Source organism: Falco peregrinus, chromosome 14 (genome assembly GCF_023634155.1).
Source record: "Falco peregrinus isolate bFalPer1 chromosome 14, bFalPer1.pri, whole genome shotgun sequence".
Lineage (NCBI taxonomy): Eukaryota > Metazoa > Chordata > Aves > Falconiformes > Falconidae > Falco > Falco peregrinus.
The window spans coordinates 1,813,472-1,833,410 of NC_073734.1; the positions used below are offsets into that span (position 1 = coordinate 1,813,472).

At 49.5% G+C, this 19,939-nt stretch overlaps 1 pseudogene; it reads right to left on the reverse strand.

Moving 5' to 3' along the window:
• LOC129785697 (hydrocephalus-inducing protein homolog) overlaps positions 1-19,939 on the reverse strand; it is a 95,836-nt pseudogene that overhangs the window by 44,133 nt on the left and 31,764 nt on the right.

Sequence of the window (19,939 nt, forward strand, 5' to 3'; positions counted from 1 at the left end):
AATCATTACGCTCATAGCAGCAAACATTTTCTCCACACTCATCCATAAATTTGGAGCAACAGAACCGCCACCACACACACAGTCTATCCAGGGGACAGTACCTGTGCTCCTAACCAGCCCAAAAGACACACAATTTAAATCAACCAAATCATACGCTAAGGGAAAAATTGTGACTTGTTCACATGGAAGAGCTCCATGCTTGCTTAAGCAATGCTAGGGACAGATCTGACCCAGCTTCAGCAGAAATTTAAGCAATGTTCACCTGATCCTGCGTAAGTCACCCTAAGAAGGGTGTGATCCATTGAGAACGACTGCTGCCTGCGAGCAAGTCAGTACTGATACACAGCCAAGCGAGGGAAACGCCTCCCAACACCTTAAACTGCTGTTTTGCTCTTAGCACTTCTGTTTCTTAATAAACACTCTGTTGGTGGCTCTGAAAGAGCAACCCGGCTGCTTTCTGTACGCGCGTCACAGGGAGCCTGCCGTGGTGCCGGACACATGAGCCAGGGCTCGCCACGCGAGGTCAGGGAACGCTGTCTGGTGCTCTGCACTACTCCTGCAATAAGCTCTGCACCACACCTCGAAAGACTGATTGATTACACGTTTCTGCTTCACTTTAGCAATTCATCTCAGCAGCCTTTCACTTACCTGTACGCTTCAAAGCTAGAGAGATAATCCCTTCATTATCCCCTTGCTCTCCTTCGCAATGCGTAGTTTATTTCAAAATAACTGCAACATTGTACTGGCAGGCAGGAATGAAATCCTGGGTTCATCTCCCAGGGAGCTGCACGTGTTCCTGGGAAAACACCCATCTCAGAGCCAGCAGAGAGTTTATCCCCGTGGCCTACCCACACAAATCACTTTTGCAAAGATTGACTATGGGGGAACCAGCTGTTTCAGTAAGAACAAGACTCTCAGGTTTTTTAAAGCAAGCCACGAAGATCCTGGCCCTAATTATTCGCTCACTCTGTTCCGTCACAAAGTATAAACCCTACGGCCCTAATCTCCACTGTCACTGCTCATCTGCCCCAGAGAAATTCTAGCCCTCTGAATTTTATCCTATAGATTCTGTATAGGCATACAAATAAGGCACGTTTTTGTGCTTCCCTAGCTGATATTTCAGTCACCCGTCCTAGAAACTGTTACCCAAAACAATAAGCTCCTCTGAGTGAGCATCAACCATTCTCCGTGAATATGTCAATAACTGGAAAACATTAGACAAAGATGAAATAAGTCGTGAGGCTACATAAGTGTTTGGAAGATACAGGAGCATTTGTAACTTCCACAAACCCAAGACAACTAAAATGCTCTTTGCCGGGCTAAAGCAGCACACAGTATCCCCTCGGTTAGGACACCACACTTCCAAGGACCAACGCTGAGGAACAGGGACAAACCAAACCTCCCTCTCAGGCGAGAGGAAACACACGCCAAGTGCCTTCACGCAACTGAGGAAGCGCCTCGTTCGGCACCACAACATACCCCTGCTGAGCCAAGGCCGACAGAAGCATTCTAACATGGCGCCTTTTCCTAAAGATATTCCCCGCTTACTCTTCAGTGAAGCGTAAAGCTGATGGTGTTTCTGTGGCCTGACCTCAGCTTCTCCTAGCCTAATATAAATGTTACACCTATCTCGGGAGGCAGCGAGCTCTTCCTGCCAAATCCCAAGAGCCCTCAAGTCCTGGCTGCATTAGTCCTGATGTCGTGAGCTGTGGGAGAAGGCAGAAAGAAAGAACAAGGCTCTGCGGCAAAACAACGTAGAAGCAGTGCAGGGGACAGATGTGTAAGAGACAGCGGCATTGGAGCGAGTCTGACAGAGGCACGCATTCCCACGTCGCGCTTCAAACATAGCACCGCCAAGGAATGAAGCTTCACACGTGCATATGCACACCGTAACGGAGAATCAAGGTTCCTCCCGCCTCCGACTCAGCAACTCCCAGCAAAACCCGATTCCAAAAAACCTCATTCCTGCTTGAGGGGATGCACTTTAAAAGCCCCCTAAACACCAACTATTTGTCACTTTTCTTTGAGGCAAAGCCGGGACAGGGGAGATACACCTGGAGAGGCAATTAAGGTGACCGGGACAACAGGGAATGATGGCAGATGGCAGTCATGGGGGGTGCTGGGTGGAGAGCACCCAGCCAACACCAGCATCCCCCAGGGAGAGACCGGCACACAGCCACACAGAACGAGGGCACACGCAGCCTTTGCCCCTTACCTGCTCACTTAAGCACCGAAACATACAGAGGTTTTGAAAGAAAAGGTTTTAGAAGTAGTCTGCAAAGCAAGCTTAACATTTTTCTGCTTTGAAAGGTCTCTGTTTTGAAGGACGCAGAGACTGGGCACCATGCAGTGCCCAGACCTTACCTGTGTCATAGTGAACTGTCAGGGGCCTGGAATAATCACCAGTCTTCTCTGGGTGGAAGTCCACCGTTACTTGCATGGCATCGCCAATCCCAAGAGTCCCAGCAGAGGGATCAACAGAGAAAGGGCTGCAACACGGAGAGGCACATCAGGATTATTGTGGGACCTTTGGGGACTACGTTCCTTCTGCCGTCCAGCTCACTCCAGCTCACCTGTATTAGCAAGGGGCCAAGAAACCACAGTCAGCAGCAGAAAAAGAGAACATACAGGGCCAGGAACTGAGCCACCGACCCAACTCCTGAAGAGCTCCAGCCCTCAGAAGATCCTAAGCTATAAAATGACCTCGTCTCCCCCATACCCTGCATCCAGTTTTCTGCAGCAAGGCTCAAGAGTCTGACTGCTAGCGATACGATCGGAGGAGGGTTTTTGAAGGGCACGGAGATGGCAAGAGTTATTTGCATGCACAACTTGACACTGAGTTCCTCAGGAATCCGTCTTTTCCTGCCACCTATAAACCTCAAGAGATGCAAATGTCAAGGCAATACCTGTCCCAGTGAGATTACAGCCTGGAAATCAGACAGGGAGAACAGAAGTTTATTCTTGAATGACCGGAGAATAATTAGACTTTAATTGGCAGAATTAATCTATCTTTCCTTTTTTTTTTTTTACCTTGAAAGCATCCTGGGTTTGCCTCAGAAAGGGCACATTTTATCAGCATTTCAATGAAAGCTGTTCTAAGCAAAGAAAAATCTGTACGAGTGCAAAGGCAGATTAGAGTGATACAGAAACAAGAAAACAAGACACAAAAGGAGTATCCCATTTACAGCCTGAACAATTAAATCTCTAGCTAAATGAAGCACCGCTAGCAGGAGCATATCAAGGCACCTTCAACAGGAGGTTTTCTGCGTATTCACAAGCAATGCAGTCTGGGGCTCTGGGTTGTAATCCAGGCTTGGTAACTGTTTGCTTGGCCTACTAGAGAAATTCTGTGCAATGTGTGGGAAATAGTATGAAAATGTGTCGGTGTACTTTAGATTTAACAAGAGCAATTATGATTTGTCGCCAGGTAAACAGCTCTCAGCTGACAGACACATAATTCAGTCCTTTAATGCTCAGGGAAAAGTCAGATGCAACATGTTTCTGCACAACAGCAGCTGGGCTTTGCGGCTCTTGTACAGCCTCACTTAGAAAGCAAAAGTTATTGGATTTAGTGCTTTGCTGGTGGTCAATTTGTCACCTTAAAAATATTTTCTGCAGAGTTTTACAGTGATTGGGGAGTGCAGCCCACAGAAATAATGAGAAAAAATGGAGCCATGCGCAAGCTGAGCTTCGCTCATGGAAGCAGCGACAGCTGATGAAATTGCTGGAGTTCCTGCTCATTAAGGAGACACTGATGCAATTGGGGGCCTGACCTGCTCCCATCACGACTAGCAAGAACATCGCCAGTGACTAATGGGGAAGCATTGGGCCCGCAATGTTCACGTGCTGGACCTGAGGCTTTTGAGAGGGAGGAGGAAAGCCAAGGCGCCGCCAGCCTCAGAACCGGGCTGCTCTACATGGCCCTGCACCTGCGCTGGGGGTTGTGCCTGGTTATACTGGGCAGGGCTCTGCTGGTGCTTGGCGGGGATCACTGCCTGCTGTGGGAAAGGCACAGAAAAATTCCCCCCCACCTCTTTTAGTTTGTTGTTTTTACCAGAAACATTGCCAGAACAGAAAAGCTGCCGGTTAAGGGCCACACTTCAGCACTACCTCCCATCCCATGCCCTTCCTACTCCATCCCCATGTCTGCATACCCCTGCCCTCAGATAGCTGGGATGGGAATGACACTCCTGAGGATGACTTCAGGGGATGCCCGAGAAAGGAGATACCTTCACATCTTCAAATTACCAGAGAAGAGGATCCCACCGAGGTCAGGACTCATTCTCAGGACTGAGAAACAGAGCACAAGTCAGACACCGCACCTCCTGCCTCCCACCCCACGCTGTACGTGCAGGACAACTTGGTTCCTGCTGTAGCAGGAGCTTGGTATCCCTCACGTAGACCTGCTTCTCCAAGACCCAGAGGGATGTAAGGTCCATGCTTCACCTGAACTCTGAACTTCAGTCCACATCACTAAGCTGTTCCCTGCAGCCTACAGATAAGAGATGCTAAGGAAACGTCCCTGACACACTAATAGCCACACGGAAACCACTGCCAACAGATGAAGCTGGCAGGCTAAACTTTGGCCTTTTAGCCATTAATTGTGAGCTGTTCTTTACGGTAATTCTTGTCCTGTTAGATCTACCCTTGTAATGAATAACTACCGCTCCTGACAAAACAGGAAAGATAAGGTTTGGAGGTTTATTAATAGCTCTTCTTCTGACATGCTTTTCAACTACGTCCATTTGTACGTTTGCTTTGTTGTACAACATCTAAACTTTCACAGGTCCAGATCTCCCAACGGTGCCTTGCAATCCCCAGCTTGTATAAACTCATCTAGCCGCACCAATCTGAGGGAGACCTTCCCAGCAGAACCTGCTGAGATCTTGCCCGTAATTGCCCTTCAGAAAGGGAACAACACCAGATTAGTAAGCAATTTCATTGTGATCTGCCTTGGCGTTTACATCTTGCTTGCGTTCACCAGGCATCAGCTCCCCAAGCTGGGCAAAAGTTAAATCCCATGAGGATAGCACGGGCAAAATACTCCTGACAATTTAGCAACCAGCTGACAAGTGAACAACGCTGACAGTTCTGTGGCTCAGCTTTCGCGACTACCGCGCTGCCTTTCCTCCGGGAACCATACGTTTAGTCAGTGCAGCGTGCAACGAGGCTGCAACATACTTCGTCCCATGGTATGTTTCTCTTCTACAACCAAAACCCCTTTACTCCTCTGGTGCCTTAATTTGCATTATAAAATCATCTGAGTTTGTGAGAATTGATTTCATTAAAAGCTGCCTCCAACCCCAAGACCGACAGTAAAATTACTGGTGATTGAATTGCCCCCTCTGTCAACTAAGACCTATTGCAGGAAAAAAACCCCAAAGATCACTTAATCTTGGCATACGTAATGTTTTGGTAATGGTATAAAAGCCAAAGTCGAGCACTGTAACCACTCCAGTAAACACAGTCTGTTAGGTCAAAGCATCCAAGACTCCATCTCCATACTGAAAAAATCCTGCACAGAGCCAGCACCTCACAAGCTCTCTCTTTCCCTCTTTCCCTGCACGTAGGCTCTGTTGTCACATCCCTGTACATCCCATGGTAACTCTCCAGCCCCACACCTCCATGTAGTATAATGGGTACTGCAGGGAGGGATGCAAGGCGGCTCCTGGCACTGTGCCATGTAGGATCATTTCCTGAGCTTCCAGAGCTTGATGGGACATTCCTAAATGGACCTTCTCAGACAGATCCTCTCTAACCCATAGCACAGCATAGCACAGTGTAACGTCAGGAAAAGGCAGTGCTGCGCTGAGATCTGCTTCCAGGCACCATTTTCAACTGAAATGTACTGGAATGACATTTATCTCCGTGAATGCCGTGGAGAAGAAACTCACTAACCAGCCTTAACAATGAGAACGGCAGGAAAAGACTTTCTATATTTATACTATTATTATTTTTTTTATTACTACACTATGCAGTGAACAGCTGGGTATGGGCATGCAGGGGGAGGACAGGCACAGAGCCAAGCTGCATAATGGGGAGTGCTTTGGTGTCAGGGTTCCCACACACACACACACACACACACCCTTTACGAAAGAGGAGTCAAAACGTGTCCATGTTTTCTGGTAGATACCACGGCAAGGGAGAGTTCTGAACAAGCAACAGCAGAAGGATGCTGAATTGGCTCCGTGGATTCATTTGAGAGCTCTGCCGTGGAGTAAAATACACCACACAAGTCCTTAGATAAAGTTGTAAGAGGCAAGGAATGTCCTTATGAAGTGACCCGCTGCAAGAGCAGAGCTCGCAGTACTGACCGAGAGGAAAGGTTAGCATTGGAGATGGGCTGAAAAATGCACTGAAGGTGAAAGCTGGTAGGTTACGCTTGATGCCAAGGGAATTTTGAGAAAGGAGGCAGAGAGAAGTGATACGAGCGGCGCACTGGACTAGGAAACTGTGGCGCCTGCAGCTGCCTTGCAAAGGGGCAAGAGCCTGAATTCGCCCAGGCCAGAAGACAGAAGTTGCAGCAACTAAGAAGTCTCAGTTGTGCAGAGAGAGAATGAAGGACACAGAGGCCAGCTGATGGTCCACAAACTTTGATCTCTCATTCCCTTCTACTCCACTAAGCCTCCTCCCCCTCTCACGTGCACGCATGCTTACACATAGCGGCACACAAAACTATTATGTGATATTGATGTTGGCTTTAACACAACACTACATCCGTACTCAGCAAAAGTTAAGCACACACTAAAGCTGCTTCAGTTCTCCACTAAATAGGAAGAGACTAAAACAGTCCTGAATGTAAGTCTGTAAGGCTGGCACTCCTACCACCTATGCCATAACTCTTAAATACTGCGTCTCGTATCTACACATTAAGCTCTCCAGGACAGGAAACACCACGCATTAATGTCCAAAGCACAGGTTTAAGTGTTTGTGATGCTGAACAATCATTACGGGAGTCATTCAAAAGAATGCAATGACATTAAACTAAAAACTTCCCCTGTCGTTAATAATGATGCAGCCTTGGTCACAGCCTCTAACGCAGGGAAATTAATCCCCTGACATGAGGAGGAAAACGGTCTCTCCCGCGAAAGCCTCTGTAAGTAGAGTTGTTCAAAGACAATTAACAGCTAATGACCTACTCGCCTGTGGAGCAGTGTATTGGTGAGACTCTCCAGCCAACTTGTCATGCCAGCTGGGAGGCCAGTTCTTTTCTGCTGGGGCTGCTGGAGCCACTGAGCTCACCTGGGACCTCGGGGCAGGCACCTGAGCAACTTCTCACAGCACAAGCAGCAGGGAACCCACTGTCACCCAGCGCAGTCCCCAGCACTGGCTGGAGAAACCACTCCTGGCACACCATGGCCTCATCGCACAGGGAGAACGTGGTTGTTCTGCTCCCAGGCTGCAAGGGGACGTGGTGACCTGGTCAAGAGTGGGGAGCACTCGGATTTTGAGTGGAGGATACAAGCTTGGGGGAGTACAGTCGAGATACTGGAGGGCTGGGCTGCTATTCAGGGGACACAGCAGAACCGCATGCAGCCGAGGGATGGAAAATGCAAAAACCTGTATTTGGGATGGAAGAATCCCTGGCAGTGCAGGCTGGTGGGCACGAAAGCCTTTCTACAGAAGAGGAGCTTAGGGGCTGGAGCACAGCACATACAGGGAGATGCTGGGATAAATGGCTTTGCACAGCCTTGAGAAGGAAAGACGAAGGCTGGTATCACTTGGTCTTACTTTTCGTGTTGAGTGCACACCTGATCAAACTTTGACACTGGTCTTGCTCTGAGCACTGTGTTTGCTCACATGATCTCCAGAGGTCTCTTCCAAAGTTATTCTAGGATTTTATCTTCTCCAGCAGCCCAATTCCGTTTCACATGTTCCCCGAATTTCTCATATTATTTCTTATACATCTGTGCATATATATAGGCAGATGGTAGACACACAGGCATTAGAGGAACTCAACCTTTAAGAAAGTTCCCAATGAGGAATTCGTTATGACATTTCGCTGAACACTTAAAGCAAAAAAAAATAAAAGAGCAGAAAGACAGGAACCTCAGAGTATTTAAAAAAGAAATCTGAATGAAAGTGGGGGCGACCTAATTAGAATAAAACACTGCTTATATTCAAAGATCATCAGTTTGAAATTTCAGACTGGCTTTCAAAAGTTCATAACGAAATGGAAGAGATGACTGATGCCTTTGGCTGACATGGGAAATCTTACCAGCTTTTGATCTCCGCGCACACGCAATCCAGTTATTCAGAATTGTACTTTCTTGTGTAGTTTGAAATAAAGCTTTCGTAACGCTTCCCATCCCTTTGTTGCAAATCAGGACTGAAACATTCAATTGGTGAAGTTCAGCATAAAATCCATATCAAGCAGGATTCAACGTACGCCGTATCACGCGATAGAACAGTTGGCAAGGACATTGCCAAGAGATGCTACACACGACTGGGTACTTGTTTTGGTGGTGACAAGTAGGTCTGGAAATCCCAGAGGGAAGCTGTACAGGGATTTACAAGTTCCTGCCTATGTATTTCCACAGTGAAAAGAAGCAGCCTGCTTGAACAGCATCCTGGAAGCCTGCTTCAACAGCCTTGCCAGGCTTTGGTAGAAGCCTCTTGGACCTTCGCATTTCCCAGGAGAAAGAGCAAAGAGCCTTCTCTTGACCCCTGTTTTCCTGGGGAAGAAACCGAAGCAACTCAGGTGCACTAAGGCAGACGGCACGTCTTTGCTGCATTCTGGACCTCAGCTCCTACACCAAAACCTCTGGGACCAAGCAACACGGAGCTAACTACCAGCCAGCTGAAGTGGTTTCCTTGCAGGTGCAGTTTCCAAAACGCATTACCCTCTCCAGTTCAGCAAACTGGAAAACCAGTGACTGTCTTCTCAGACCAAGAGGAACAGTACAGGCTGTCCACGACACAGCACACATCAGGCGCTTGACCAGGAGACTGCCGAAATGCCACGTGCTTGTGGCCTCCCAGGGAATGGGTATATTGGGTCAATAGGGCCACATAACCACTTCAGAAGGTACTGAAGATCAAGGGGGTTGCTGGTAGCTACTACAGCATGCTAGAGCACTTTCCAGGAGATCTGAGAGAGACAAAGCTCTAGAAAAGGCTCCCAACCCACGCACCAGGCATTTGCTGCACCTTTTGCCTGTGCGCCCATCGGCATTCTGCTTTGGGGCTAAAGTGCAGGTTTGAAGCCGCTGCCAGCTCATCTCCACTTAAGAGCTCATTCTAATGAAGAATAGTGGATCCCAGGGACCAGATCAAACCTACTGGAAAACCAGGTTCTGGACCCCACAGGGTTTTTGTCAGGGTCTCAATACCAGTTGCTTTGATCTATCATCTCTGATTGCACTTGCTACTATAGACAAACTGCTGGTAAAGCTGATGATAAATTCTTAAATGTCTCTTCCACCAGCTCAGAGCTTGCCCATTTCTTAACACTGCCTTTGGTCTTCAGGAACTGAGCTCCTAGAGCTGTCGTCTGCCACGCAGGATCTTACACAGCCCGAGGGCAGTCCAGCTGCCTTCCTACATTTGCTCGTTCAATCTAACAGAATCAGTCTTGCACGACTGTGCACTGAAGACACCGTTGCACTATAAAACTCCACTCTGCAGCTTGCAGAGTTTTAGCAGAGGCTGCGCCATGCTTCAAACACTATAATCAACAGCAAACCCCACGTGCCCTGCCCATTTCCAGCCACGGCAGCAGTACAGCAGCTCACACGCTCTGGCTCCTTTTTGTCGCTGTTTACCAACTGTATTATCACACAACAGTGTTTTGCACAAAAAGAGATGAGCTCCCTACCTCTGAGGGCTGATGCAGTAGCGGGCCGCCCCGTTACCGATGTTGCGAACCAGCAGTGTTTTCTGGGTGCTGTACTTGACTGGACAGGCTGAGAAGTTCACCTGGTCGGGGAAGGCCAGGATAGCTCGGGCACCTATAGCTCGGAGAGGCACAACAAACTTCTCCCCTTTCTGTGACGCAGATGAGCTCGTGGAAATAATCCTGCGGGGAAAGAAACAATCTCAGCACAATGCTTTTAGTACTTTCCCCACGGCAGAAGGAAAGCTGCTGTTTTCTATGGCTGTAGCAGTATCATTCAGTAACGCAACAGTACTTTTTACCTTCATGAGCTTTCATTCCAGTAGCATGACTTGCACAGGGTCGTTAACTTGCAAAGGAGAAACAACCCCATTGATTCACCTGCTTTTGCAGCAAGCTGGCAGCACCCTGATGCTTTGATTCTGAGACACCAGAACAGTCTCTTCATGCAAGGGATCACAGCACTAACGCAACCTGCTTCGATCGCCACTGCAGACTATTGGAAGCACCACTGAGAACCCAGCTGTGCCACAGCACTAACTCCAGTGCCAGCAACGCGGCGACCTCGTTGAAGCTTGGCAGGGGATGCTCAGGTACACTTTCAAAAGGACTTCACCACATGCATAGTCAATGGTCAGTCTTCGGTGAAATACTTCACAAGCTGGACACGGTAATTGCGGCAGCGTCAGGGCAGTGCAGGGTACGGCTGTATTTCCTGCCCCTTCTCACAGCGTTATAGGGCCAAGGCTGGGGACACGCACCCTTCAAAAGCCACCTGATCCATCTCCCCACACCAGAGCTGGCTCAGCTCCAGACCCAAACTGTTTTTGCGAGAGGTTTCACAAGTACCTAAAAGCGCTAACAGTTGCACCCCTGCCCTCAGCAGCCTATGCCACCTCTGCGCTAGAATTAAAGGGTGTTAGTTCTTCCTGTGTCTGAACTCCGTTTCCCTTTACATCTCACCCAGCCTCAGGGGACACAGGAGACAGCTCTGGCTGATGCCGTAATCACACCCCTCTGTAAGGTCTGTTCTAGAGGAGTAAGTGACGGCGTGCCTGGTTAGCACACCCACCCCAGGCAGGCGGCATCGGGAGCTGCACACGGGGGACACTCAGACACCCCACCAGAGCAAAGCCGGCTGTGCAGTCCCAGCCACTGCCTTCTGCAGAACAGAGCCAGGCAATCCCCCCCGCGCCCCGGCTGTCTGGCGTTTAGCAGCAGGAAGGCAAATCAAATTACCAAAACCATGTTACTGTAGAGATGAGCAGAGCAGTCTCCAGATGTATGGCGTGGCATCGCTGCGCTGGAACTATCACCTTGCCCCCACTGAAATCAGTGGTAAATCTGCTGCCATAGGGCCAGGAGCCATTACCCCCAGCAGCGCTCTTATGGATGAGCTGATAAAAACTCTGCTTCTCGTCACTCACTGGCTGCCCTGATTTTTTCCTCAGTGCTTTTAATTAATTTGATATTTTTATCACTGTTGAAGCAGCAAGCGCTTTAGGATTTTAATGATTTAGGAATTGCATACAGCAGCAAACTCCCTTCAGCAGAACCGATCCAGCCTCCGCCACAGCTGGGATTTCCTGCTCCTGTCCCCATCCCCTCCTGGAAGGGCCCTAAGGCAGCCAGCCCAGGCACAGACACGCACCTATTGCTCTAACGCAAGCGCTGACAGCCAGCGCCTCACCCACCACCCAGCACCTCGCCTACCACCTGCTCAGCTGGGGTTTAAGCTTGTCAATACAGATGCTGCCCCATCCAAGACAAAAAGAATAATCTCCTTTTCTAGACATCTCAAATATTCACCCTAGAAACTGCAGAAGGGCTTTTGCTTTTCCTATTTGGAAGGTAAAATACTAGGAAGGGAACTGCAGCAAGCAACCTGCATGATTTAATACCGCATTTCAGGAAAGCGTTTCATCTTCAGCAAGTCGTTCTGAGTTAGCAATTTTGTACTCAATCTTGCAGCCTAAGCCCTCTAAAATAAAAGCTATGGGCAGCCCATATGAATTTAAAGCACCTATTATCTGGCTACTTCACGTCCTGCACTGTTTCGATCCTCAGAAACTCATTAGCAAATGAAGAATGTTATTTGCTTTTGTTGTTGTTGTTCTTTTGGCCACACTACTGTAACAAAGGCATTGCAAAGCCAATTGAAAGCTACCTGCCTTATTAAGTCTTGGCATGCCATATTTACTTAGCTCCCTCTTCCAGGTGCCAGGTAGGCAGAGGAGGATGCTAGTTCAGATCAGCAGGAGGATAAAGAAAAAAGGAACTTCAACAACTGGAGCTACTTGGAGCAAGTAAAAGGAAGTAATTGTCAAGGTGTTGTCATTGCTAAGGAGCAAATGGATCAACAGCAATGCAATTAAGAGCCCAAGAAATAAATCCCCCCCAAAAGCAAGCACAGGCAGCCTTCCCAGCTCCGTTGCTGGTGAGGGGCGCTGGGACCACCTGCACAGCAATGCACAAGGGATTTCTCCAGGGACCTGAGGGCAAGGCTAAAGCAACAAGGATTTGGTTTCACAGAGACAACCACGACCTTGAGAGAGAAAGATGCCTCTCGCCATTCATGCAGATGCACATTATGCTCCAAGCCCCCTCTCCAGGGACACCGTGGGACATGGCATCCCGTGCAAGGCTTGACTCAGCACTTCAGAGCGGGCTGACCCTTCAGCCACGCTCTACCACCCCACCAACGTGGGACCTTGCACCAGGCTGAATGCAGCGCCAGCCCAAACAGGGGGAAACCCAAGGCAAGAGGGGTGCTAGGCAGAAGCTGGCTGCTTGTGCCACTGTGAACCCATGGTCCCTTAAGCTTTTGAAAGCTGAATTGCCCTCCCTTGGGGGCAACAGGTTGCAAAGCCTCTACTTCAGCACTGCCTCGTGTTACCAGGGCACTAACCCTGCTACGCACTTGCTTGCAGCCTAGGGGCACAGTTGAGACCAGTTCAAAATGTTGTTCTGCTTTGCAACTGCAAACCCTTAGCAGACTGTTTAAGACCAGGTTTCTAAATAAACGTGCCTGGATGACAGAGGGGTTGCATCCCATCTATGCTTTAAAGTTTGCTGTGTTTAGACACAGCTTCAGGCTATAGGTTTTCATGAAAACACGACTTCATCCTGCATACAACTCCCCTCTCAGTTTCACGGAAGATACAGACAGTTGTACGATGGCTCCCCTTCTCGTGCTCCCCTGTGACAAGCAGTAAATTACAAGCTCTGGCCTTCCAGGTATCACCACTGGCGTCTGAACTGGCACCCACTGAGACTGAAGCAGCTGCTCGTCTTGGGTGTTGTTTCAGGCTCTTTGTAAACTCAGGCTAACAGTAATTACTGTCGCAGCAATATCAAGCCTAACTGCCCAGAACCCCAAACTCAGATGTCAGTTTCCCTGCATAACCTATCCCAAATGCTTCACTGAATTCCTTGCAGCAGCCAACTTGCAAAGAAAAGATCCTTGTAGCATGAGGTAACACAGCAAGCCAAGCAGGGAAAGCTCCCGCTGAAACCCTGATATAAAAAAAGGCTGGAAAATAAGGGCCGTGACAACAGAGGAGAGACCAGAGGATGAAGATCCGTTCGCAGCAGAGGGGGTGCCCCTGCGCCTGCCCCCCTCAGCCGCCGGTTCGCAGGAGTCTTTGAAATGAGTCACTTGGCTTCAGGTTCCTGTGGCGCCGCGCCATTTGCCTTGGTCTTCTGCCCCTTTCCTCCTCACAAGAGTCATCTTAAAAGTATTCTTGGAATAGCTTCTGTGCACAACAAAACATCTAGCAGGGCTGGGCTGAATTTTAAAGGACTTCATTTCAGTCATGCAATAACTCACCGTCCTGTCATATTTCAGAGTAATCAATGTGCATTAATTCAGTCTCCACTGAGCATCAGCAATGAATTTCACAAACCTCACAGACTGAACTTGCACTGCCTGAAAACAGCGCACTGCTACAGTGAAAAGAGCAAGAGGACAACACAGAATAAGCTCTGCTATGTTTTTATGTGCTTCTTGCTTCCTTCTTCCTTTACAATAAACTACTAATAAGCCTGAAGGACGCACAAATGGAAGTATTTCTGTCTGTTGTTTATCTGCCGGTCAGTGCCACAATGGTTTCCAGTTCAGCAGAGGCCGTCAGACCATAACGCAAGAACACACGGGAACAGGGGCTGGCACGAGAACACCCACGCTGTACAATGGAGCCATAAAACAGAAACGTGCAAATCAGAAGCAGCAAGAGTAACAAACTGGAAATGTTGCCCAGCAGAAAAATTAGCAGTTCATTTATAACGCAAGTGCCAATAAACCAAGAGGCGCGTCAGCTATTCCTTTTCTGACAGTCTGACCACGTGGCACATTCCCAAATGACTGCGAGACAGTAGGAAACTGCTCATTTTCCAAGAAAGGGCTACGTGGCATTTCAGCCACTAACAACTCACATGGCCCTATTACTTAGGGCTGAGGCACAATTTTACTCCTTTCAATCAGGAGTGACTTCACTGAAGTCAGACTTACTCCAGGGAAGAACAGATTCAAAGCAAGAGAACGACACAAACCGGCTCCTCATCAGGAAGACCCAGACCCCACTTCACTGGGTTACCCACAGTCCCTGTGGATCATGCAGTATCAGAGATGTAGGAGTTATTCAAAGGCAGCACTCCTGAGCCTTCCACAACTAACACACAGATACTCTGCAGGCAAGCAACTGCAAGCCCAACACAGGTGGCTTTACAGAACCATCTCCCAAAGCCTGCCTCTTGGCTAAGGGCTTTTCAAGGTGCTCTGCACATCCTGACCATGCTACTGATGCATTTCTAGCTGAGCGACAGCACTCCGGCACTTTCCTGACTCACACTCCATCAAGTACGAGACAAAAAGTTCGATTTATACAACATTCTGGTTCTGCTGTAGAGTCCCCATGTGCTCCTCACCAAGCAGCCCACATCCCTCTCCCAATGCCCTGCAAGGAGCACAAAACCCAGGTCGGCAGAAACCGCCAGGGTGTCGCTCGAGCTGTGCAGAGGACCTCGCTGGCACAGCTCCCTAATGCCACACACTCACCAGTTCAAGGGCAAGACAAGGGACAAAGTACTGGACATGAGTGGTCCTGGGAGTTACCTCACCCTACTTCTATTTGGGGTGATGTTCATGTGTTGCTCTGCTGCTTCTCTGTAGTTGAAGAGCAGCTCTTTGCCCTTCATGGGAACCGATTTACTTCCATCCCAAAAATGAATGCTCATGAATACTAGTCAATCACATTTTAAAGGAAGCAGTGTCCCCTGCAAAGCCTACCTCGGTGGGATTAAGCTCTTATGTCACTTGGGCAGTATGGAGAACTGCCCTAAGCCAACATCATTTTAACCTTCCATACGAATGACGTAAAACAATTTCTCAGTCCCTCCGCAAAGCAACAGATCATTTCACAAGCATGGGGAGCCAGGCACCACAGGGCATTTCCTCTCTAGTTTGCTACAGCCATGCTGTTTGAGGATAGGACAGGGTGTTCAACTACATCTAAGCAGCAAACGGAAGATGAGAGAACAGCTGTGCCCAAAGAGAGCCTGCACCTCTGGCCTGGCACAGAAACACCAGCTGGCTCAGAGCGACCCCCTCACCTTGCATCACCCACAAAGTCACGCAAAGAACTGTGCCAAGAGGCAGCAGAGTGCTGGTGTAAAGAGTCAGCCTGTCTGTCTGTGTTCCCCTGCAGGGCTTCCTCCCTTCCATGCCAGGTACTAAACCCTTTTGCGTTAACAAGCCTCCAGGTAACACCGCCGCCCCTTCACATCACGGCACAGTGCCAGACTTGCCAGGGCCACAGCACCGATGTTCCAACCTCCGAGCAAAAGCATGGCACACGGGGCAGGGAATAGGTGCCAGCTGACACAGCAACCACAGCCCCATGCACGCAGGCACAGCCACACCAGCGTGACTGCCCAAAGGCTCCAGGCTAACACTCTGCCTGCAGATGCTACCTGCCCCTTCACTCCTGTGTGCGCTCCAGATGCCTCAGTCCTCTGCAGCACACCAGCCTCCTGCTGGTTAAAGACATCTGGAGCTCAGCGTGTCTGGGCCAGGCTGGCTCCCTGCCACGAGCACAGCGCATCTTCTCCCCTAGAATCACAGCTGGAGCACAGGCGGGCAAGTATCCTCAGGGGCAGCACAGCGGCAAGGCTGGAACACAGAGGGTATGAAAAAGCATCACCTTCGCTCCAGCCCAGGGTGAGGCAGGGAACTGGTTGCCAGACGGGAAAGGGGAAAGCTCTCTGGATCTAGCCATTCCCCTAGCGTTTTCCATCATAATTAAGCCCCTAACATCGAGTAGAGAGGTGCGATGGCTAAACACCTTATCAGCACCCCTCCCTGCCATTTCCCTACTGTCCCACGTGCGCCTTCCCCTGAAAACGCCCAGGAAAGCACAGGGAGGGAACGCACAGCTCGTCAGTCCCTGCTGCGGTGGCATCGCATGGTGCTGCCAGCCAGGATGTGACCAGCTGCAGGCTGCCTGACCACAGCCTAGAGCAAACCTCGCAGCACGGCATGGGCTATGACCGGTGTGCAAGAAAAGTGCCGGCTTCAGACAGAACGTTCCGCCGTCTCACTACTGCGGCCAACACGATATGCATTCAAGAAGCCACTCCAGTTTTCAAAGGTGGTGGTCCTCACTCTGATCAGGCTCAGCTTTGGGTCCTCCAAACAACAGGTTTGTATTTATGCAAACAGGCTTTTGTATTTATAATTATCAGAGCAAACCCGTAATTATGCAGCAATAGTCAGATACTAGAAACCAACACCATGAGAGGCCACCCCACCACACAGTGCACTCTTATCCCTGAAGCCAACAGACATGGCATTAAACGTTCCAGCACCAAAGGATAATCACAGTCTGAAGCATAGAAGAGCCTCCAGCCTATGACAGCATCATCTTCACCACAGGAAAAGTTTCCCCCAGCTGCAGATCCAGTGCAATGCCACCGAAACCAGGACAGTGCCTCAAAACCCACAGCAGATGCCCTGTTCTGAACCCAGCCCCGCAGGTTCACCTCCCACTGAAGGCACACACCTCTCGGGACCTCCAGTCTCACCTTGTTCTCATCAGGGGAGAAAACGATGCGGAAAGTCGCAAGCATGCCAGGCAGTACCTTGCGGCACACAGCATGGTGGCTGATCAGCTTGAAATAAGGTGAGCTCTCCAAGATGACCTTCACCAGCCCAGGAACCTGCAGAAAAGAGAGGAAAGTATGATCTTGCAGCTTGTGGAAACAGGGGGAGAAGAGGCCTGGTGATACCACCTTCACAAAGCACTTTTAGCTCTGGAGGTACATACACGTAACACATAAGAGTGAACATTAATCCCTTCTGCCTGGGCAAAACAGCTCGAGGCCAGAGGCAGCAGGGCGATGAAGGAAGGGCCAAGCAGGGAAGACACCAGCAGCACGGCGGTATAATATCTGAATCAAGTCACCCGTGTATTCAATAAGCCCAGAGAATCTGCTGGCTTCTGCCCGTACACATCCAGGCAGACATGCCCCTAGAAGGGGCATGTATTATCTGAACGCCAAACAGTACGTGTTAATCCTGGCGGAAGGAAGAAATTCACTTTAACGTGCTGGGTTTGAGCGGGGCAGTCAAGCTGCGGTGCTACAGTCATGTAGGCAGACCAGCAAGAGGGGACCACAGATACTGTGGCCTTACTGGGAATAAAAGCAGCAAATGAAGAGCAAAAGGAGGAAACACAGGAAGACAAAGAGACAACCCCAGAAACAGAGAGATGGCTGGGGAAATCCAAAGGGAGCTGGAAAGAAGCAAGGGAGAAGCACAATATGCTACAAGGAAAGGCTGATGCAGAGGATGAGAGCCAGCAACCTGGCCAAGTGATGGAAAGCCAGGCGACCCCCCAGGCTGTGCCTATCAACTAGGGGCTTCAAAGGCATTTTCTGCCCCGAGATACATGACTGGCACTGCCTGGCGGTGGTTTCATTATTAAAAGCCAACCTCTGCTCTCCGGAGGCTCCTGCTGCCTGTGACTGTAGCCAGGCAGCTGCCAGCGCAGGCAAGCCAGATCCCTGGGGACCCCTGCCCACCCCCAGCAGTCCCTGCAGGCACCCTGCTGCACGGTTCTGCCCTCTGGGGCACCACCAGCACACAGACAGCACACAGGCATTTTCCTAGCACACAGAGAGCAACCCCTGAGCGCCAAATCTCAAAGTCTGAAGCAGGTGATTTGGACTGGTGGGCAGCTTCACGGATCAACAACAACCCCACATGAGGCTTGGAAAAAATGGAGGCTCACTCTGCACCACCCACCCGAGCCTGGTAACCCGTGGCCAAGGCAGTCCTGAACTCTCCAAACGCCCTTGGAACCCAGCAATGTCCTGGGGCGGCGAGTTCCAGGAGCCAACTTCACAGCGCAGACAAGCATTTTGGTCACCATGTCCCTTAGAAGGGGAGCACGTGTGGCTCAGACCTTCAGCAAAAGCCACCCAGAACATCTGAGGGTGCTGAGGAACAGCCTGAAAATAGAAAAGCAATTTTACAACACAGGTAAGAGCAGGAAGTATATAGTACAGCACTTCTGTAGTTGCATGATTACAGAGCCTCTATGCGGAATACATTTTGCTGTCAGCTGGATTTTTATGGGGCAGACAACTTCAGGCTACCATGCAGTGTAACTCAGTATGATTCAGGGGAATGTGGGAAACTGGCACGAAAAACTTGAGACGGAGCACAACGTTGCTTTTCTCCAGGACATCGCCAAAAGCCAACCAATTTAGAATATAACACCCTCGCAGGATTATCCTCTCTGTCTTTCTGTATTTAAAACGTACCAAAGATTTTCCTGGAGCTTATCTTACTTTTACACCCATGCTCTCCAGTGGTTGAGCTCTAACTAGCTCCAAAACTACATTGTTTTGGGAAAAAAACCACAGTTCACACATTGCCTCCCCCTTCACAGGGCACGTAAATCCCAAGGTGCAGCTTTACACAGTACAAGTTTATTATCATTTACTGGGAATGGCAGAAATGTTAATGCAGATGATCTTTTCCACTTGAGGAAGCATGAATAGAGCAAATTAACTGTTTGCCTGTTGGCTGGTACTTGGCAAAGATAAACATTTTGAAGTGCTGCATGGATAATGGAGCAGGTGAAGCCAAAGACTCAGTGGGAATGAAGCAGAGAGCAGGAAGAGAGAAAGTGAGGACTGAGGCACATTTTAATCAGGGACGAGGATACCTACAGCAAAGACTGCCCAAAATTCAGCGCAGATCACACCAGTGGCATCCCCCGGGTGCAGGCACACATGCTGCATCTTATCAATGTTCCCAAGTTAAATGCCAGACCAGGAATGGTGCAGTACTCTCCCGGAATAACTGAGGGAGCACACCCGCATCCTTCCTTGCCAAAGGGTCTCCCATTTTCACCCACATCCCTGTCACAACCTGTTATCTCAGGAGATACTTGGACTTGCTGTTCTTCCACCTGCAGTATGCCTCGACAGCTTTTTTTTGTTGTCCACCTGTTTGCCCTCCCCAACAGGGAAATTTGGAAAGGAGGCGAATTCACCGTCTCTTGTGCACACTTCCATCTTCCCATCCCACCCTGCCCTCACGCATACCCCTTCCTCTTCATTACAGAAGAGTATCCTTAATTACACCCCTCTTTCTGACCTGTCTCTACTGCCCGTGCACTTACTGCTATGTATCAAGAGAAACCCCTGCGTGTATGAAAGTGCGCAGGGAGAGAACACCGAGCTCAGCTCCTTTCCTCCCTCCTGCCTTTTCCCACCAGCTTGCCCTTGGCACATGCCTCATTCCAGCAAACGTTTCCCCAGCTGAAGTTCAAAAGGTCCCAATTTCCCTCCTGACAGTGGAACAAAACTGCTGACATTTTTCAACTTTTCCATTCTCAACTTTCTTGGGAAGTCTCAAAATGATCGTTTTTTTCAAGTAAAGGTGGAGACCTTTGAGGGCACTTTACTCCAAACAGGCCGTGGCTCTCCAAAGGGGAAGCAGAGCATCACGTTGTCTCAGGAAAACCTGAGCAGAACCCAATTAAGCTTAGCAGGAGCCTGAAGGGGCACCTAAAGGCCTCCCGCTGCTGCTGCTAA